This window comes from Mytilus galloprovincialis, chromosome 7 (assembly GCF_965363235.1).
Source record: "Mytilus galloprovincialis chromosome 7, xbMytGall1.hap1.1, whole genome shotgun sequence".
Classification (NCBI taxonomy): domain Eukaryota; kingdom Metazoa; phylum Mollusca; class Bivalvia; order Mytilida; family Mytilidae; genus Mytilus; species Mytilus galloprovincialis.
This window is the reverse complement of record NC_134844.1, coordinates 75,014,781-75,036,216: the sequence shown is the minus strand read 5'-3', so window position 1 is coordinate 75,036,216 and position 21,436 is coordinate 75,014,781. Positions and strand designations below refer to the sequence as shown.

The 21,436-nt window shown below is 32.4% G+C and overlaps 1 long non-coding RNA gene across 1 annotated transcript; it reads right to left on the bottom strand.

Annotated features, from left to right (window-relative positions):
• Positions 1-15,906: 15,906 nt before the first annotated feature.
• Positions 15,907-20,687, bottom strand: LOC143083651 (uncharacterized). Its single transcript, XR_012980821.1, has 3 exons — positions 20,320-20,687; positions 17,810-17,854; positions 15,907-16,716 (listed from the first exon to the last, which is right to left on the bottom strand). It is a non-coding gene; the product is annotated as an uncharacterized LOC143083651 (long non-coding RNA).
• Positions 20,688-21,436: the final 749 nt, after the last annotated feature.

The window sequence follows — 21,436 nt, the reverse complement described above, 5'->3', positions numbered from 1 at the left end:
TTTTATAATTTTCTGCAATTGATATCATAGTAAAATTTTAAACTTTAAAATCTTAACAGTTTTCACATCGAAATATTTAATTCAAATTTGTCCTCTGGATCACGGGACGACATCAAAAGTTCAATGAAAAACTAAAAAAAACTCAATCCACATATTTGTTTTCATTGACTCCCCCCCCCCTCCCCACAAGTTGCTCATCCTGCCTTTTCTTTCACTCAATGGACTCGATGAATTAGCGTTGTACTTGAAAAATGAAACCGTACTTTTCTACAAACACTTTTCATATTCTTTGTCAAGTTTTAGGTATTCGTCACAGGATAGTGATTTTTTTTTTCTGATTCCGTTTACTTGAGAAAAAAAAATTCCGAAATTGTAAGTAAATTCATAATATGTAACCAACCATGCTTTGTTAAAAAAAACGCAGATGGCAAACCATGGCACAGGGGAATTAAATGTAGTTTATAAACTCCAACGATATACTTCATGAGGTTTTGCTATTCTCGGTTGAAAAACGAACGTAAATTGTATATAATAATTGTAAATATGTACATGTAAATAGAAACAATCAGTTTTTAAAAAAAAGTGTTTATTCATAAAAATTTTTGATCAAAAAGGTTAATTTCTTGATATTTTGTTTATCAGTTTATCATACATTTTTCGTTTTGTATTTCATTTTAAATACGAATACATACTACATGTACTTTAGCGAATAGTTCAACAATGTTATGCAGCTCTATTCTTACAGTATAAAATAAAAAAATAAATATTCATCCATTTAAAATCGAAAACAGTACATTTATATTTAAAAAGGAAGATGTGGTATGATTGCCCTTCTGACCCCTTCTGTCCGGTGAGCGTCCGTTTTTACGGATGTGTTCTTAAAAAGTGGACAAATCTTAACTGCGGGATAATACCTTGTATACTATAAATACATATATAAAAGAAGATGTGGTATGATTGCCAATGAGACAACTCTCCACAAGAGAACAAAATAACACAGAAATTAACAGCTATAATAGATCACCGTACGGCTTTCAATAATGAGCAAAGCCCATACCGCAAAGTCAGCCATAAAAGGCCCCGAAATGACAATGTAAAATAATTCAAACGAGAATTGTTCCTTGTAAACTACGACATTTCTCACAAGTATTAATTTATTATTTTGTTCAACACATGCAAAAGAACTGAATAATCTTCGCCGATGTAACTTTATAATTTATTACAACAACATGCCTTCACTGAATTCATGCACAAATGATACGATTAAAGTTACTTTGTTTCTATTTTGGGGGGGGGGGGGGGGGGGGGGGCAATTTCCTCCGTTTATTGTACGCTTACAAATGTAGCTACTGTGTGTATGTTTTATAGCATGAAAATAATAAAAGAGGAATGTCAGTGCAACCCATCATTAATTATTGTAATGGATCAGCATTATGAGATACTTATTATAAGTGACTACGACATTGTTAGGATTATAACCTATCGTCAGTATGAAAGAAATTAAAAGTGGTTCATATATTCATTTGTATAAAAGCGACACATGCATTTTATTTTATCGTTATATTTCTCATTATGCGGTACACGATAATTGAGTTGCTGCATGCAATATTACTTAATACAAAATACCAGTATAATATTTCGACCCCACTATTTGAAGTTAACAAAAGATTTATTTAATTCGTTTGACCAAAGGTTTGTAAATTAAACCAATCCTTGTTTTTACGTTCGTAGTAACATAGTACATTCCATTGTCGGTCACCTGTGTCAATTCACGTGCACACAGACTACATTGTTTTTGTATTTGAATCCTTCGGCCAATGAAATGAGACGTTACAAGTTGTTTGTTAATGATACGCCAGAATGTTATCAATGAACTATCAATGATAAACTTCACTGCATTTGTATCTACCCCATGCTCTGTAAACTGTTTATTTTAGACTTTTGATAGTTTGGATAAATGTTTTACATTGTTATAAATCAAATATGAGAATTTGAGTCAAATCGGTGACCATGAATTTGACAGCTAGTGCCCCTTTAAAAAGTATTAACAAACATTTTTATGCCGAGCAGTTCGTTAAAAAAGTTAACGCAGGATTTGGGAGCCTCAGAAAGGCCCCCCAAGAGGCTTTAGAGCAAATGATGCAAAAGCATGCTTTCTATAGGCTATTCTTAGACCCTTTCTTAATCTGAAAACGCATATTCTGTTTTAACAATTTTTTGGTCTCAAAGCAAAATGCATAGTAGATCCAGTGAAACTGTAATCCACATAGTTAAATATGTGGCTGCTGTTTTTTTTTTTTTTTTTTTGGTGTTTCGGCTTGCAAAATTTTAATCTTTTATACCAGTAAATTATATGGGTTTTTTCTTCAAGTTAAGTCAAGAGGGGACTGATTATCAGTGATATAACTATGTGAAGAAAGTTTCAATTACAACTTGATATAGCTCCTAACTAATCTATTAAACTTACTGCTTGTGCTGATCTTTATAATTATTGTCTGAGGTCGACAACATCAGGACTTCTTCATGTACCAAGACCTATAATTCTGATTTTTTAAAAAGAACATTTAAATATTCTGGTCTTATTACCTGGAATAATTTACCAACTAATATTAAATAAATAGATAATTTAGATACATTTAAGACCAACTGTTCAAACTATTTTCTAACTGAACAGAACAAAGATGCACGAAACTAATGTATTTTTCTTCTTCTACTGAATGCATATGTACTTATTCAATATTTAAGCTGGTATATTTAACTGTAGTATGTATTTTATTTTGTATGTATTTTTTTGTTGTTTTCTATTTGTATTAATAGTTTTTGAAGGCCTCATGGCAGATTAACATGTAATTAATAAATGTGTTACCTTCGTTAAATAAAGAATTTTATTATTACTATTATTATTAACTGGGATACAATTTAAAGTAGTTAAAAATTATGAAAAATAGCTCAAAAGTCTAAAATAAAATAAAACTCATAATCAAAATTACTAAATATCAAAAGGAATGAAACGAAAAATCAATCACAAGACACTCGCCGTGAAAACAATTTGATATTAAAACAAGCTTTTGGTTTTGAAATTCCCTACATGAGGCAATTGCTCTTAATATGTAGTTACAGCCCTGTAATAAAAGTTGTAAGTGTTCCTGAGACAATATACCTCAAGTTAAATGAAACCCATTTTCATACATTCAGCAAGTATATTTAAATGATATTCATACTTTTATAATTAAAAGATTTGGGAAGTGTCTCCCGATTCTTTTTCTGATAAAAAAATATGAACTTAATGAAGAATCTGGTGTCATCTCATACTGTCGAATAGTATTTATAAAATGGTTAAAAAAGCCCGCCGAGTTATTTATTTTCAATACGTTGTAAGTCAAAATTATTTATTTTCAAATTACCACAAAACAAACCGTTTATTTTTGGGATTAACAATACTGAGTAATTTATTTTCAAAATCCTACTCCCATGGAAATTAACTTTTCCCATCGGAAGATTTTCCCACATGAGAATAATTTTCGTCCCAAAGAAACAATGTTTCTTCCCATGGGAACAATTTGTTCTTCCTATGGGAACATATAATATTACAATGGGAACATTATTTTCCATTTAATTTTCTTCCCCAGAAAAATTACAATTTGTAAAGTTGTAAATACTGGATTTATGTTAAATTATTAAAGTCAGCAGGTTCTCTGCAAGAATTCTATATGGTTTTGTATAGAATGGACTCATTCAGAACATGTATGAAATATTTGCCATAAAACAACATTCAATTGAATTCTATTGAAAATTGCACATTTCATGAAACTCATTATCCAGTAGAATATGAAGCAATGAGAAGAAAGTTAAAGGGACATCTGAAGGACACCTCCGTGTGCGGGAGTTTCTCGCTGCATTGAAAACCTATTGGTGACCTTCTGCTGTTGACTGTTCTATGGTCGCATTGTTGTCTCTTTGACAAATTCTCCATTTCCATTCTCAATTTGATTGAAACAGCTGCGACAATATTTTTCTTTTTTTTTTTCAACTTTCTGTTGATAAAGAAAGGAAATCAAAACGAAATACTTCTACCTAGCAAAATTTATTACATTACACGGGAAATGTACTTTTAATCAGCTGCAGTGACAGTTTGGGACACATGGGATTTTTTTGATTTTTTAATAATCTATTGGTGGACAATTTTTTTGGATATCTTGTCAACCGACAAAGTTAAATTTACCAGTTATGGAATGACAAATCTGCCCCGGACCGTGTTTAATGACAACAGCTGAACATCAGATTCCGTACTTAGGAATGATGCAAATTGACAAGTAATATTTTTTTCAGGAACGTAAACTACATATTTGATACCTTTTATGCATCTATGTCCAGTCATGCCTTAGTTAGTTAATATAAAAAAGAAGATGCTGTATGATTGCCAATGAGACAACTCCCCAAGAGACCGAATTCCACAGAAATTAACAACTATAGGTCAAAAATTTCAACAATAAGCAAAGCTCATACCGCATAATTAACTTTAAAAGGTCCCGAAATGACAAATGTAAAACAATTCATACGAGAAAACTAACGGCCTTTTATGTAAACAAAAAATTAAGGAAAAACGAATATGTCACACACCAACAAACAACCACCACTGAAATATAGGCTCCTGACAGGGGACAGGCACACACATGCAGCATGTGGCGGGATTAAACATGTAAGCGTGATCACGCCCCTCCTCCAACGTAGGACTGTGGTGTAACAGTACAATATAAGAAAGAACTATTGAAATCAGGTGAAAGTACGTAACTCATCAGGTGGATACAACTTGAAATCCATCTAACAAAAACAGAGTGGACGTGGCCAGGTACTTGTATATCCCAAGAGATTATTAAGACATTAAGTACATATCTAAGTGTACTCGTAGTTACTGACAGCTAGTTCAAAGCCACTAACAACTAATAAAAAAAGCATGCATGCAAGACTTAAGGTAACACGATACCGAATGGCATATCTCCCGATTTCCAAAATTTTTGGCATACGTGTACTTTGAATCGAGTTACATCGGAATATGTAATAAAAATGGGGGTCACCATTTTTGTTTTTTTGTAATTTTCATAGGAAAACGTCAATTTTGGCGACAAATTTACTTAGGTATATAGGGGAAATGCCTTTTTTTCGGCTTACCTTTTTTGATTTTCGAATGGATGGCTATTTTCTTATATACGGAGAAAAACAAAAAACTAACATAATATCCGGGATTGCATAGTGAATCCATTAACGTATAGCAACTCATATGTCACCATCCTTGTTTTTGAAATAAATGGCTTCAAAGTTGATCGATATGCCTAGAATTTGACCAAAAACGTGTGACATTGTACGGAATATAACGTTATTCCTACTCAGAGAAATGGAGAAAAAAATATGTGTCGGGATCTGAATGAGTATATTTTATTTTCATATCCCCTGTCGACTGTCGTAAAGTTCCTAGTAATGCAATATAAAATTCTACTGAATCAGATATAATGTTATTTCGTCCTGCACATGGAATTTCATTCATATGAATTAATATTAATATCGTCTGATTTTCACATCAAACGAGCATATACTTGAAACTTGCGTGAACAGGTTCCATGTGAATCTTATGATAATAGTTCATGCATAAATCACCGGAATTTTGTACACGTTAAATTCACGTAAATATTTGAAATAAAATTATTTAAATAATATCTTTGTTCTAAAATTTGATTAAAACCATAAAAAATACCTTCAGATTTCTGTTAAGTTTACGTGAAAATTAAATGAAACATTTCACGTGAGATTCATCCGAATTACTGATTTTTAACTCCATCATATTAGAAAATGGTGGTATCATCACTGCATCCCGTGATGCAGAAATATAGTATTTTAAAAAATTTGATTCATTAAACAGTTTTTTAATTGCTCGGTTTCATGGTTGTTTAACGTTCAGTGGCAAATAGTTCATGCATGTTCGGGACGATACAATACAATTTTGAAAACAGTTGTTTATAAAAGACACATTTGATGCACCAGTCTAAAAAAAAATTAAACATTCTGTTATTTGTGAAAATTATGAGGAAAAATAATGATCCTGATAAAATACACATTACAAAAAATAAAATAACAAAACTCCAAGAAAAATTCCAAACGAAAAAATCCCTTATCAAATGACGAAATCAAAAGCTGAAAAACAACAAAAGAATGATAAACAGCTGTCATATTCTTGACTTGGTACAACCAATACATGTAGTATAGTGTACTCTGCGTGGTGTAAATGTGTTACTTGTATTTACTTTGACCCTTTGACAAAAATATAAAAATTTCGAGAAATTTAAACCAAGCATTCTATTAGAAAAATTACACTGGTTACTAGTATGTAGCAGTTTGACAAACACTATTTTTGATCATTCAGAAGCTTAATATTCCATTTACAGCGCAACGTAATTAAAACGTTCAGCTGATTTTACAGAGTTATCTGCCTGTAGTGTTAGGTACCACCTTAAACTTTGCTAGATGCATCGGTTTGTCTTGTCTCGAGTAGTCTTTGTTGTTCAAATGTTGGCAAAATTTAGAGTAAAAATCGATTAGATGCATCTTACTGAGGCCCCTCCCATCTTACTTTTAGATGGTAATTAAGTTTGTATAGTTTGCACAAGTTATCATTTGAACAAATATAATTTGCATTTTTGATTTTGTACAAATTGCAACTTGCCTTTACATATTACAATTTGTACAAAAATTTGACTAAAATTAACTTATGACTTGTACTTAAAAATATCAAGAGTAGAGAATTATAGGTTTAAAATTGCAGAATGGTTTTAGTTTAAACATGTTTTATTTGCTTAAATGTGCAAAAGGGATGAGACACAAGTTAATTAAACTTATAAAGTCTTCTCCCATAATAATTTATAACAATAGAACATTTACAAAGCATGCATACAAACAATACATTATATATATATATATAATATTTGAACTGTGAAGAGATGGTGTGTGATGATGTGAATGGTTATACACAATATGTATGTATTTGCACTTTATAATGTGCTATATTACACAATTAGAAACCTCTTAGACTCTTTAATAAATTCATATACATTCTTTACAATTCTTTCATTTTCAACATTAGTTAAATACGTATCGCCGGAGGTTAAGATGTTCAAATTTAGTAGAGAGTTATCAGCTGGTTATCTGGTAACGGTGTCTTCCGAATCGGTTCTTTCCCTCGATCTATTCCCACTTTTATTGATCTGGTAAGAAAAGGTCAAATTTCATGTGGGAATAGGAGGAAAACTTGTGCAAACAAAGGATTATACATGTACTGTACACACATTTTTTAATCGACTGTTATTAATTGGTCCTGTTTTTTTATTAGAACAGGTAATATTTTTGCATCTGTATGAATTCTGTTTTTTTTAAACAAAGTAAATATGAAAGAAATTAAAACAAATATATGAATTTTTTTTTTATTACTTGTATATCAGTCCCACTTTATTTATCATTATGGTTAATGATTTTGTTTAAAAGACTGTAAACATATCCAAAGTTTACAAACAAAGTGTTTAAAAGATATTAACTGCATGGGAGTACTTACAGGAACAAGATGGGGCGCAACCAGCAATACCCTTAGAACTATTTATATATCTTTGATTAGATCAAAACTTGATTATGGATGCAAAATTTATAATTCAGTCTCTGTTAGTACTAAAAAATGTCTAGATAAAATTCAAACTCAAGCATTACGTATATGCACTGGTTCAATGAGATCATCTTCCTTAAAAGCTTTACAAGTTGAAATAGGAGATCCACCTTTAGAAATAAGAAGACAAAGTTTAATAGCAAAGGCTTTTTTTTTTTAAATATGGCTAGTTTTGAGAACTCGCATCCTGCTAAAGCTGCAGTCAATGTTACTTTCATTTTTGATTATTACTAAAAAAAAAACGTTAAACAAAAACCGTTTTCAATAACAGCAAGATATTTCTTAGCTAAAAATAATTTTTCTGAAGAATTTATTTATAGATATTCAGAATGGACATGTCCTCCATGGCATATCGAAAAATCATTAGTTAAAACACAACTTCATGATAAAATAAGTAAAAAGGATCTGCCACATTTAATTAAAAGTGAAGCCGAGATATAATTGACTCAAAATATACAAAACATTTGTAATTTTTTACAGATGGGTCCAAAGACCCACATGGCAATACACGTTGTGCATATGTTGTTCCAGAACTTAAAATCAAAAAAGGTTTTAAACTACCAAATTATATTTCAATATTTGTGTCAGAATTAATGCCAATATTTTTAAGTCTATTTTGGCTAGAAGATTAAGACCTATTAAAACTGTATTTTTAGTAGATTCTTTGTTAGCCCTTCAAACCATCAGAGCACCTATTTTTAAAGTTAAGAATCAAATTTTATACGATATTCATTTAATTTTGACATCTTTTGACAAAGATGGCTCAGAAATTATATTTTAATTTTTTGAATTTATATTGTACCAAATAAGTTAGGGAGAGATCCGTTTGCGCCAAAAATGCGTCCTTTTGCGCCACAACTTTTTTTCTCAAATGCTACGTTTGCGCCACATGTTTTAAAATTAGATGGTTTCATTTGCGCCAAAAAAAAAACATACGATTGCGCCAGTTGAAAGAAAGGCAGTGGCTATTTGACCGGCACCGGCAAAATAGCAAATTTGCTATTTGACCGGCACCGACTAAATAGCAAATTTGCTATTTAACCGGCACTAAATAAAACTGTTCATTGATGTGATTAGTAGGGAATAAAAAAGCTTAAATAATAATTTAAAATCATTTTATCACAATATCAAGCATTAAAAATACAGTACAATAAAAAATAAAAGATTTTCATAAAAAAATAATTTATAACTTTCTAATATTAATTAAAAGCATGAAAACACATTTGTAAATACATTATTAAATATGTTTTTTCTAAAATATTTATAACAAAATGTTGATTTTCAAATTTAAATCTGTGTAAAATCTATGGTTAATATATTCTGCCAGTGATAAAAATAGTGTTATGCAAAACTACATCATAAAACAGATATGACGGACAATATTAATAGTTGTTTGCTATGAATTTCAAATGGACACATAATTTAACATTTGCAATTGTTTCAAAACCAATTATTTGCCTTTGGAAGTTGTTTAGTCTAGCACAAGTCATATTGCGAGGGGTCTTGTGGCCCCTCAAGGCCCCTGGAAGCTCTGGTGTTAATAGTGAAAAATTCTGCATTCTCGCAATTTCCTGGAACTTAACATGACCTCATAAAAATCATATAATAATTTGAAGACAAAAAATAATTAGAGAAAAACACTCACACCACATCTTCCTATATCTATTCTAATGTGTACTGGGTTGAGCTAGATTGGATAATAAGGAGCAGCGTCTGTGCAACTTACATGCTATTTTTCAAAATGAGAAAATACATTTAAGAATTGAATGCTTCTTTTTGTAAATTTATTGGGGTGTAAAAGCGTTGACCGAAGTACATTTTGTATGAAGCGCGGAAGCGCTTCATTCTAAAAATGTGCGCACGGTCAACGCTTTTACAACCCTACAAAGTTACAAAAAGAAGCATTCAATACTTATAACTGAAAGTGAAAGACCATTCTGCGATTGCATCGGCAACACAATCACAATGCTGGTTCCGTAAATGAAAAGAGTATACTAGTTTCCGGAATGTAGTATAGCTACAAAGTGACTATTATCATATTTGTATTTTAATTTTTAATTTATCTTATTACTTCACTTCTATTCATAATAGATTCATCATATTTTTATTTTTGTCAAATTTTCGATGTGTACACAGTTTTTTTTATAGTTTTTTTAGATAAGAAGTTTAAGTGTTTATATGATCAACAGTGACAAAAGTTTTTAAATAGAAAATTTTGATATTTAACTATTATTCTTAAATTTTAATTCCAGTTAGATATAACTTAATCAGAGCCGGCTAAATAGCAAATTTGCTATTTTGCCGGTGCCGGTCAAATAGCAAATTTGCTATTTTGCCGGTGCCGGTCAAATAGCCACTGCCTAAAAGAAAATTACTTCCTTACTCCTTTATTCGGACTTGGAACCGGCAGTGTAACACGGCACATGTTTCCTTTTCTAAAACATGTTTTTATTACTGCTGCTGCATGGGTACTTCCCAATTTAATGTATGTAGTAGCTTTTAACTTCTTTTCATTGTCCAAAAACACAAACATTGAAGGATGAAATCCATAAAATAGTTAATAATAGTTCATAATAATAATAAAGCCCATACGCATGGTGGGAACAAAGCTCTGTGTCATCAACATTTGTGGCTAAAACATAAAGAGCAAAAACTTCTATTTTCTCTATTGGCATATCTTTGTTAAGCAAAGCAATAAGTTTTATTCTCTCTCTGTACATTGACTGCCTAATGCTGCTTAAGTCATTTAATTCTCTTCAGAAACTCGTCTTTATGGTGAAATATCTCCTAACATGTGATACCTTTTGGGGCAAAAATAAGAATACATATATAGTAATCATTAATATTTATGATAGATATATGTACAGGTAAATTGGCGCAAATGAGTTACGAATATTGGCGCAATTGATACATTTTGAAAATAAAATTTGGCGCAAATGATACCCCTGAAAAACAGTAATTGGCGCAAAAGGACTGCTGCCATAAGTTATGCTTTAAAAAATATACACGTGAATCTTAGGTGAAATTCTAATTAACCTTGATTGTTATAAAAACAATTTATTTATCAAAACATCTATTGTTATTTGCAAGTGGGAATAGAAGGAATAGTATTTTTAAAAAGTGGGAATAGCAGGAAGACACCGTATATTTGAATAATTAGGACAACAAAAAAAGAAGTGACGTGAATCTTCGCACTTAGCACCACAACTACAAGACGGATCTGAAATAATGTTGACTCTGATAAGATCATAATTCAAAAAAAAAAAGAAGCTGAGCACCTACAGTAAGTTGTGTCAAAATAATATTGAGTTTACGATTGCCAAAGTCATAATGTTTTGGTACTTGGGCTTTTGAATTCAATTTAAGATTTTTTAGTTCGGTTTTAAATTTACCTAAAGAGTCAATGTTGCGTGTCACCACATTAAGGTTATTCCACAGTCGTATTGTTGAAGGTATGAAATATTCTTGGGTTAATGAAAGTCTACAAAAAGGGTATATTACATCATTCCCGTTACGTAATGGATAAACAGCTTTACTTTGAATTGTTCCTGGAATTGAATTGTAAACATAGGCTGGTGCATTATTGTGTTGAATATTATATAATAATTGTAACTTCCTTCTTTCTCTTCGTTCAGCTAGAGTTTTCCAAACAATCTCATCCTAAATAATTCTATTACTTGTAAAAATAGGAAGACCTGTTACAATTATGGCTGCCTCGAGCTGCAGCTGTTTTAATTTTTTTCATTAACCCACACCCATATTATCCCAAACGTCACATGCATATTCGAGTAGCGGTCTTATAAAACTCTAGTAAAGCTTTTCTAAGTTGCTCTATCAGGGTTCCTACTTATCCTGTACTTCAATTTTCTAAGTACATTTAGATGTTTAGATACATTTTTATGATATTTCCTACATGGATGTTCCATTTAGCATCTTTACTAAATGTAACATCCAAGTGTTTGTGGAAGTCTGTAACTTCAATCCTCTTACCATTTGAAAGTGAAATTCATTTCAGAATGGTAAAAAACGACTAAAAAGTTTGGAGAACGCGATGATGTACACCCCTCTCAAAAAGGAACAAACTCGTAGTTCAGAGAACATATTTAAAAGTAACCATATTATATTTTTCATAAACACAAAGACTGTTTGTCCTACATGTAAATATAAGTTATTTTCTCTCCCCTCACTTTTTTTTTACAATAAACAAGAGTGCACACGCTGAAATGTCTCGCCTTCTATACTTAGTCTTAAATATAAAGCTTTATTAGAACTGTCTCATAAACTAAACGATGTAACCACCATAATTATAAACATTGACAAATGAACCATTAAAGGTCAAGGTCAGATGAACCATGTCAAGCAGACATGTACAGCTAACGATTCTTCCATACAAAAAATATAGTTGACCTTTTGTTATAGTTTAAGACAGACTAAAACACCAAACCTTAACCACTGAATATGAAAATGAGGTCAAGCTGAAGGTCAGATGACACCTGTCAGTTGGACATGTACACCTTGTAGATATATATTAGACCTATTGCTTATATTATCTGAGATATGGATTTGACCACCAAAACTTAACCTTGTTCACTGATCCATGAAATGAGGTCGAGATCAAGTGGAAACTATTACTTATAATAAGAGAGAATTTAACATTACAAGGAAATTTAACTTTTTTTTCAAGTAGTCACTGAACCATGAAAATGAGGTCAAGGACATGTGACTGACGGAAACTTCGTAACATGAGGCAACTGTATATACAAAGTATGAAGCATCCAGATATTCCACCTTCTAAAATATAAAGCTTTTAAGAAGTTAGCTAAGTTATAAACGCCGCCGGATCACTATCCCTATGTTGAGCTTTCTGCAACAAAAGTCGCAGGCTCGACAAAAAACTACAGTCAACTTTTTGAAAATGGAACGTTTTCTTTTTCTGCTACATTTATTCTCTCTTTTTGCCAATCCGTTCCAGAAACGATATAAAGGGAGTTCAGCATGCATAAGTGTCACAAACTTTTACTTTTTAATCTAATTAATATATATAAATAGAGGAGTTCGAACGGGGAAATGCACAGCAACCGCTAGCACTCCTTTATGGTGGATAATAAATCAAAAACTTGAACTTCCGTAAATGTTTCATTCATTTTTAGTCAACGAGTTATACATGTTGCATATATGGAAATCAGGGGCGGATCCAGCCATTTTAAAAAGGGGGGTTCCTAACCCAGGACAAAGGGGGGTTCCAATTACATGTCCCCATTCAAATGCATTGATCGTCCAAAAAAAAGGGGTGGTTCCAACCCCCGGAACCCCCCCCCCCCCCCCCCCCCCCCTTGTGGATCCGCGCCTGGAAATTATACGTTTAAGCCTATTTTACAAGTGAATTTTACATTCTGGACACTACCTCCTTTCATTGTGTTATTTGTGGAAATTCAGCATCATAAATTTGTAAAGTAGAAAATACAAACGTTCGATAAATATTGTCTTGTAGTTCAATTTTTTATGCTGCACTTGAAACCGGTCCAACGATTTACAGAAAAGAGCGACGATTTACAGAAAAGAACCGAAAAGAACCGAAAAGGACCAAAAAGAACCGAAAAGGACCAAAAAGAACCAAAAAGAACCGAAAAGGACCAAAAAGAACCGAAAAGGACCGAAAAGAACCGAAAAGAGCATACATATAAATTATTATTTAATATATATACACCAATTTCCCCCCCTCGTAATAAAGGAATGTATAGTTCAAATTTATTTTGAACATTTATAGGGATATGTAGACTTACAAAAAAAGTTAGATTTCCCTGTATCAGATTAAGGCATTTAAATATTTAAAAAAAAAAAAAATCAAAGTGTCATTTCCTTGCTTTAGAAAATAGAATTGTAAAAAACATTTGAAGAAAATTTGAATTCCTGCTACATGTAAACCATGGCAAACTTTAAGATGTTCCTGGTTCGTTTCAATTTCTTAATTCAATTTACGGTATAAAACGTTGGGCTATACATGTGAATAAAAGGAGATAAATCAATAAAAAAAAATACATCATTATCTACATATTATAAATGTTGTGCACATCACAGTCATTTCATTTCGTCTTTCAGGAAATATAGATAAATGAATAGCGCACCCGCTTTCGGTATAATTGATAACTGTTTACTCTTTTATAGGTATAGATTAAAGGGTGTGAAAAAGTTAATGGCCTGTTGATTTCTAATAATTTTATCTTATAAACCATTTAAAACAGCTTTCACATTAGCGAAACGATGTCAGATGGTGATAAAATAAATGTTGGCCTGTGCTAGTATATGTATCTATAGAGAAACTTGTGCATGGAGATAGCGGGACTTTTCCTTGAAGAATTCAAATCCTTGACAGGTTTAACTTGTCAAAGTAACAATTAATGTGTTTTCATTTAACATGTAAGATCAGGGTAGAAATGGGGGTACCTTAATGACGTATAACGGTAAAAATTCTAACCAAAGACGTTAACGATAATTTTTAGTGAATGACGATAACATTTACACTTTCTTTTACACGATAAAAAAATCAGCTGAATTTGACGAATCACGCTATTTTTTCCCAAAAATAACGGTAACGATAATTATTTAAGACATCGGACGAATCACGATAAGGATATTTTGACGAATCACGGTAAAAAAAAATATACATTTGACGCTTACGGTAGCCGAAAATGACCGTTTGACGCCTGACGGTAAAGGGCATTACCTCCCTCATGTAATACACATACACAAACACACACAAAAAAAGAACGAAATATTCGTATTTATTCAATAACTACTGTAAAGTTTTCCGTCACGATATTTTGTTTTATTTTGTTTTTTGTCCGATTGTAAGAATGTCCGTGTTATTATATATTCACTGAGGAATGGAATATATAGACACATTCCAAAAAAATATATATACTGAGCCAAAAAAGTTTAGCAACAAAAATATGAAATTTTATTTTATTACAAAATCATAACAACATATAATTTTAATAATAAAAAACTGGATTTATTACATGTCAGAAGCAACATGGCTGTTTATCACTCACATTCATTAGGATTTTCTTTGTATGGAGCGCGGGAGGGTCAAAATGCGGAAATGAATATACTGTTATTCAAAATCAATTTCTCAGCCATGCCCTTAGTGCACCAATGACGGATTGGTAGGCACACCAGCAGCTGCCCTTAGTCAATGCACTACTTTTGTGGCCGGGAAAAAACTTGTCACGTGTTGATGAAAAGCGAAGGTAGCGCTCCTCCTTTGGCGATAATTTTTTTGTTCTACGGGATATCGACCTATCTTGTGCAGTTGCAATTTGTCGATATCTGTTTGTTAGTCTCTAAACTGTTGCCGTATGCACATTAAATCGATCCAAGATGTCAGCAACACTCATTCCGACATCAACCATTCCAAGACCTGTCTGACGGTCATTTTCGGGGAGCCCTGGTTGACGCCCCATGCAATTTTTTCAAAGGTGTTTTTCCTATCAATGGCATGTTTCTGAACGTCAGTGAAAAAGAAATTTTTACTATCGTTTTAAAAGTACAGGTACAGAAGGTAAAACGTCAATTACACGTGCAAAGCTGAAATGGCGCGAAATCAATCACCAGGAAAAAAGTACGTCTGTTTTAAATTACAGGTAAAACTAAGGATTATATCAATGATGTTTGAATATTTTTTTTTCCAGAAACAAAAAAAAAACAAAAAAAAAAAATAAAAGTGTTGCTAAACTTTTTTGGCTCAGTATATAAGGAACTGTTGTAATGTTCGAAATGAATTAGCGACCGAGATTGGACAAAATAATGACACTTAGCTTATAAATACAATTAACGTAGAACGATTGTTTGACAGTAATGAATAAATATCTTATATGTTCTTGTCTGTTCTATGTTTTCTATTCCATAAGTTAGGCATCCTACCCTACCTATAATTTTTCACCTGTACAGTAAGCTATTATATGTAGTCCTGTCGTAGTATAAGGTTTAAAAACCTAATAATATACTTTTGTCAAAAATATCCTTTCATTTTTAATAGACTTTTAAATAATTTGCAATTTGCTAATTTTCTTCGATTACAAAAAACGTTGATCTCCTTTTCGGTTCTTTTCGGTCCTTTTCGGTTCTTTTTGGTCCTTTTTTGTCCTTTTCGGTTCCTTTCTGTAAATCGTCGCTCTTTTCTGTAAGTCGTCGAACCCCTTGAAACACTTACTGTTGTCTTTATCTATCAAATGGTTAGTGCAATTTCGATCATGATTTCATATCAAGTCACGTTTTTTTCACAATCTGGGGTTCGTTTAGTGATAGAAAATAAGGGTTATTTGTATACATAATAATTATTGAAAAACTTGACATCACTCAAAACAGAGAACCCATGCCCCACTGGTTATTAACAGTTAGTTATAGCCTTTTCTGGTCCGTTTTTTTTTATGTAAAGACCGATGGAATTTATCACAGACTGAAGAATAAAGAATGTTATGTGGCCGCTTGTTATACAATAAGAGAAGCGTATTCTTAACCAATATGAAATAATATAATTGTAACAATTGAAAAGATGCAATATCAAATCAGTATGGAGATCTGGGGGAAGTTAAGACGGAAACCAATCGGCAATCCTCGGCTGACTCCGCTAATCTCCTAGATGAGGTACGGAATCGGCCGAGTTGTGACGAATGGACGGAAACATTTCAATTTACTTCTCTTGTTTCTCAGCTTCATAAAAAAGTAAATTTATTTTAACATATTGGCCTTATTTCATTTCATATATATGCATGTGACACTAGTGCATGGCAAAATACAAAGTAGGAAAAATGCAAGAAAAGGCGTCATATATCCTGTGAGTGTCAGGCAACAAACTTGAACGTGAATAAACAAATATCATGATGCATGGTCAGATGGCGGTCATTGTGAAATTGTTTAAGGTCATTTCGGACACTCAAATGTCAATGTTCAAATATGCATTATATTGATTTCCTTTCATTTCGCTAGTTTCTTCCGGACCCATATTGGACATGCTGAAAAAGAAAATGCTTAAAAATTATACACAACAGCAAATGCAAATGACTTCTTTTGCAATTGTAAAAATTATGTATGTATGTTTCAGTTTCAATTTGTACTCCTTGTTGAATACTGCATGTGTGGTGATCTATATTTTCCTTCATCTACGTCTCTGGATGGTTGATACATGTAGCCGTGTCATTCATTGTCAATAATATTAAATCTCTTTATTTGAATAACGTGAGGGTATTCAAATTGCACATATTTTGATCGTTTCTCACCTACTCTTATTATCAGAAACATACTAAAGTGTCCATTCTGTGTTTATTTTATCTAGGTATAAAATTATCCCTTTTTATGCCCCATTTATGGGCATTATGTTTTCTGGTCTGTCCGTCCGTCTATCCCGCTTCAGGTTAAAGTTTTGGTCGAGGTAGTTTTTTATGAAGTTGAAGTCCAATCAACTTGAAACTTAGTAAACATGTTTCGTATGATATGATCTTTTTCATTTTAATGCCAAATTAGAGATTTTACCCCATTTTCGGTCCTTTAAACATAGAAAATGATAGTGCCGATGGGGCATCTGTGTACTTTGGACACATTCTTGTTAACATATACATGTAGTTCCAAAACAAAACTTTGAATCCGTACTGAATCATAAAAGAAATGAGTAAGAACCGACTTCCAAACGACGCAAAATTCTGTTACGATGAGTTCGTGGTATTTTCCTTCAAAATCATTAAAATCGAAAACGGATATTTTGTTTTATTTCTCCAAATTTTATAGAACAATTTGACATTAGTCTATTTTTGTAAATTGCATTTTTGAAGAAATATTGCCTTGGACATTTTATTTTGCTCAATTGCTATGGTTGACTTTTTGACTCGATAGAATTTACTAAAATGTCTGAATTTACTGTATATTAAGTGATGATGAAAGACCTGCATAGATATATGAAAGTTAAAAACTGTTAAATTCTCCAAAAAAAAATATCAGATTTCAGTCACCTTTTTTGCAAAATGGTATGTGCGCAATATTGGAACTCGATGCAATTTGACCAATTTTGATGTTAATATCTTAAAAAAAAATTACAATTATAACTCGATTTACCTTTTGCTTCTACAAATGACTGCAAACCCTTACTGCTTCCCGGATCTGTCAAAAATAAATAAGAGTTATGAAAAATTGCTGATGGATTTATAAACGAGGATCTAAAAAGAATCAACATGAAAATTAAGATGTTTTAAACACAAATATATAGAAACATATCCAGTCTACATCTATAAGTCTAACAACGTTCTGTGACATACAGAATTTATGCATTGCAGACTAGAATGAATGCATTTACAAACATTTAGCTACAAGTCATCATTAATACAATACATCGAATGGTTTATTGGTGCTCTTAACTCATCTTTTATCAATATTTGGGGTCCGGTGGTCACAGCGATCATGAGAAACGCTGGTCTTTTTTTTGCAGTTTCAAAATCTTGCGTATAAACAAAGTGTGTGGCAGATTCATCTTGGAGGAATACAGAAGTGTGAGGGTAGGGGTTCTTGATCCTTGTTTTCCCGAAAAAAAATGATTAACATTCTTTACCGAATCCCCAACAAATCATCATTAATTCCCGGATCCTGATAAGTATAAATCCCGAATTCTAGCGAAAATTAAAGACGAATCTCAAATTCTAACAAAAATAAAGGTTTAAGGAGGTAGACCTTAGTTAAGGGAAATAACTCTTAAATCATCAGTACGATTGTGTCAACCATTTTCAAAAATATATTCTAAGCTTCTAGGTTACATAGATTATTTACAATCTGTTTCAGGTAAATGCTTAAAATACATTGATGAACTTGACTTTTACAAACGCTTAACTGATTTAAAGAGTTATCTCCCTGAACCAATGTCTACTCCCTTAAACCAGACATCTAGAAAAAAGGCCCTTCCGTCTAATAGAAATTGTCCGACCTGATTACAGTCAACACAATATATGTCCATGTACAGCTTTTCAATATATTAATAAATCAAAATTAAAGAAATTATTTACCCATTATTATTATCTGGTTGTTATCATTTGGTGCTTGTTTTCGATTGTTAAAATTGAGAAAGGAAATGGGGAATGTGTCAAAGCGACAACAACCCGATCATAGAGCAGACAACAGCCGAAGGCCCCCAATGGGTCTTCAATGTAGCGAGAAACTCCCGCACTCGAAGGCGTCCTTCAGCTTGCCCCTTAAAAAATATGTATACTAGTACAGTGATAATGGACGTCATACTAAACTCCGAATTATACACAAGAAACTAAAACTAAAAAGCATACAAGACTAACAAAGGCCAAAGGCTCCTGACTTGGGACAGGAGCAAAATTGCGGCAAATTTAAACATGTTTATGAGATCTCAACCCTCCCCCTATACCTCCTAATGTAGAAAAGTAAACGCATAACAATACGCACAATTCAGTTCAAGAGAAGTCCGAGTCCGATGTCCGAAGAGTTAACAAAAGAAAATAAATAAAATGACAATAATACAGAAATAACCGGCAACAGACTACTAGCAATTAACTGACATGTCATCTCCAGACCTCAATCAACTGATTGCATGAAAGATTATATCTTCCATCATATGAATATCAGGCACAATCCCTCCCGTTAAGGGTTTAGTATCAGACTATCATAAAATATATGAGAAGAACATAACCCGTGCCATGCCAACAACTGTTTTTTTTAAATAAATGTGTTTAGTTCCGTGTGTTAAAGCCAAAATATGCAATCTTTAATGACATGACAACAGTATCGTAACTATATCCCTTCTTAATAAGTATGTTTAAAGGTTTTGTAAGCTTTTGAGGTGAATACTGACATTTTTGTGCTTGTAAAGAATATTACCATAAAAGATTGGATGTGAAATACCTGAACGTATAAGATTTTGCATGTTATATTAACGAATTATTTCATTATATATACCGATGATAAAATTTAGTAAATGTTTTGACTAGATTGTGATATCGAAAACCCTGGTGTAATAATTTTTCAGTAATACATAAATTTCTCCATATAATAAATGGGACAAAATTAACACATCAGTAGGCCTATATTATGTTATAGATAATGCATATTTTAAGGGTTTTCTTGTCGTAGAACACACCGAGGGGTGTCAGGATTGATCAAATGAAAGCCCGACAGCTAGTGTACAGATATTGAGAGTAAACATTAATTGCACATTGACATTAATGAAATACATGTAATTTGCTTTCAAAGTCCCTGTGATTCTGAAAATTTATTATGATTATACATGTATAATTTTTATATTAGGTCACATATCAATAATGTATAAGCTAGAGCGGATCCAGTCGTTCTTAAAAGGGGGATCGCAACCCAGGACTAAAGGAGGGGTTTCAACTACATGTATATGTCCAAACTTCTTTGCGATGATCGTTCCAAAATACGGGTGGTTCTAACCGGGTCCCGGAACCCCCTCTAGATCCGCCGCTGATGAATTACTGGTATTGAAAGGAATAAGATCTAAATAACTAACCTAATTCAATGTTGCATTACAATACAACTTATCAAAAACTGATAGTATATAAACAGTTATTCGTGACTAATAAGCATTATTATACCTCTGTTTTTAGTAACGTCATCTATGTAAACCGTTGCGTGCCTATTTGAATTTGAATACGGATAGAACACAGGCTTATAGTCGATTCGCAAGCTTACTCCAGTGTCAGAATCTTCAGCCGACCATGGATGGCCCACGAATGTTTTGACTTTATATTTGCTATATGTTCCACTACTCTGAAGTTGGCAGAATTTTATCTTTCTCCCATCAAAATCATGCCAAAACACACTGGCCACAGTTGAGGATCTGTTTTCAAACACGATATATGAAACGTCTTTGCTTTTTCGTGACTTTATCAAACTCTCAGCATTTTCCATGTCACTGGTTACCAGTGTAAACAGTTTAAAAGTACGACAGGCTATAAGTGTTATAAATGATCATAAATATGATTTCAGCACTATACATGGGTGATTTAAATTTATTTTGTCTAGTTATTTATATTAAAAATCAAGGATCGATGATTACTATGGATTAGTAGGCTAGGTCGACCGTAATGTCAACGTATATTTCTTCCGCCTAACACTCGTTATTTCAATTAGCAATGCAAAGCCATAATAGTAATATGTAATTTATCTGTTCTCGTTGGAACAATCAGCCTTTTTTTTTCAGCCAGTAATACAAACTGTATAATCCCTCTATGTAATAATTTCTTCCTGTGGGAAATATATATTTTTTAGAACAATTCATATTAAAGGAACTTCTGTTTTATGCGGGTCTGGGGGTGGGTAATCAGTCATTTCAGTCTGTTTTCCTTGATTTTCAGGTCATTTTTCTACATTCTTTATATCTATAAGTGGACATGTTGAATAAAAGGCAGTGGCTATTTTGACGGTTCCCGCAAAGTAGCATCTAAGGTACTATTTAACCGGCTGCGACAAAAATAGCCTCCTTAGCACTGTTTTTCCGGCTCGGGTTAAATAGCGGTTTATATTTGAGTTTTGCTATAAATTTTGCCGGTTTTCAAGTAAGATTTTAAGTATTTAATTTAAGAATAGAAAAAAAATTACAGAAACATGCAGTTTAATAGAAAACCAGATGCTCCGCAGGGAGCAGCTTTATACGACCGCAGAGGTTGAAACCTGAACGGTTGGGGCAAGTATGGACACAACATTCAAGCT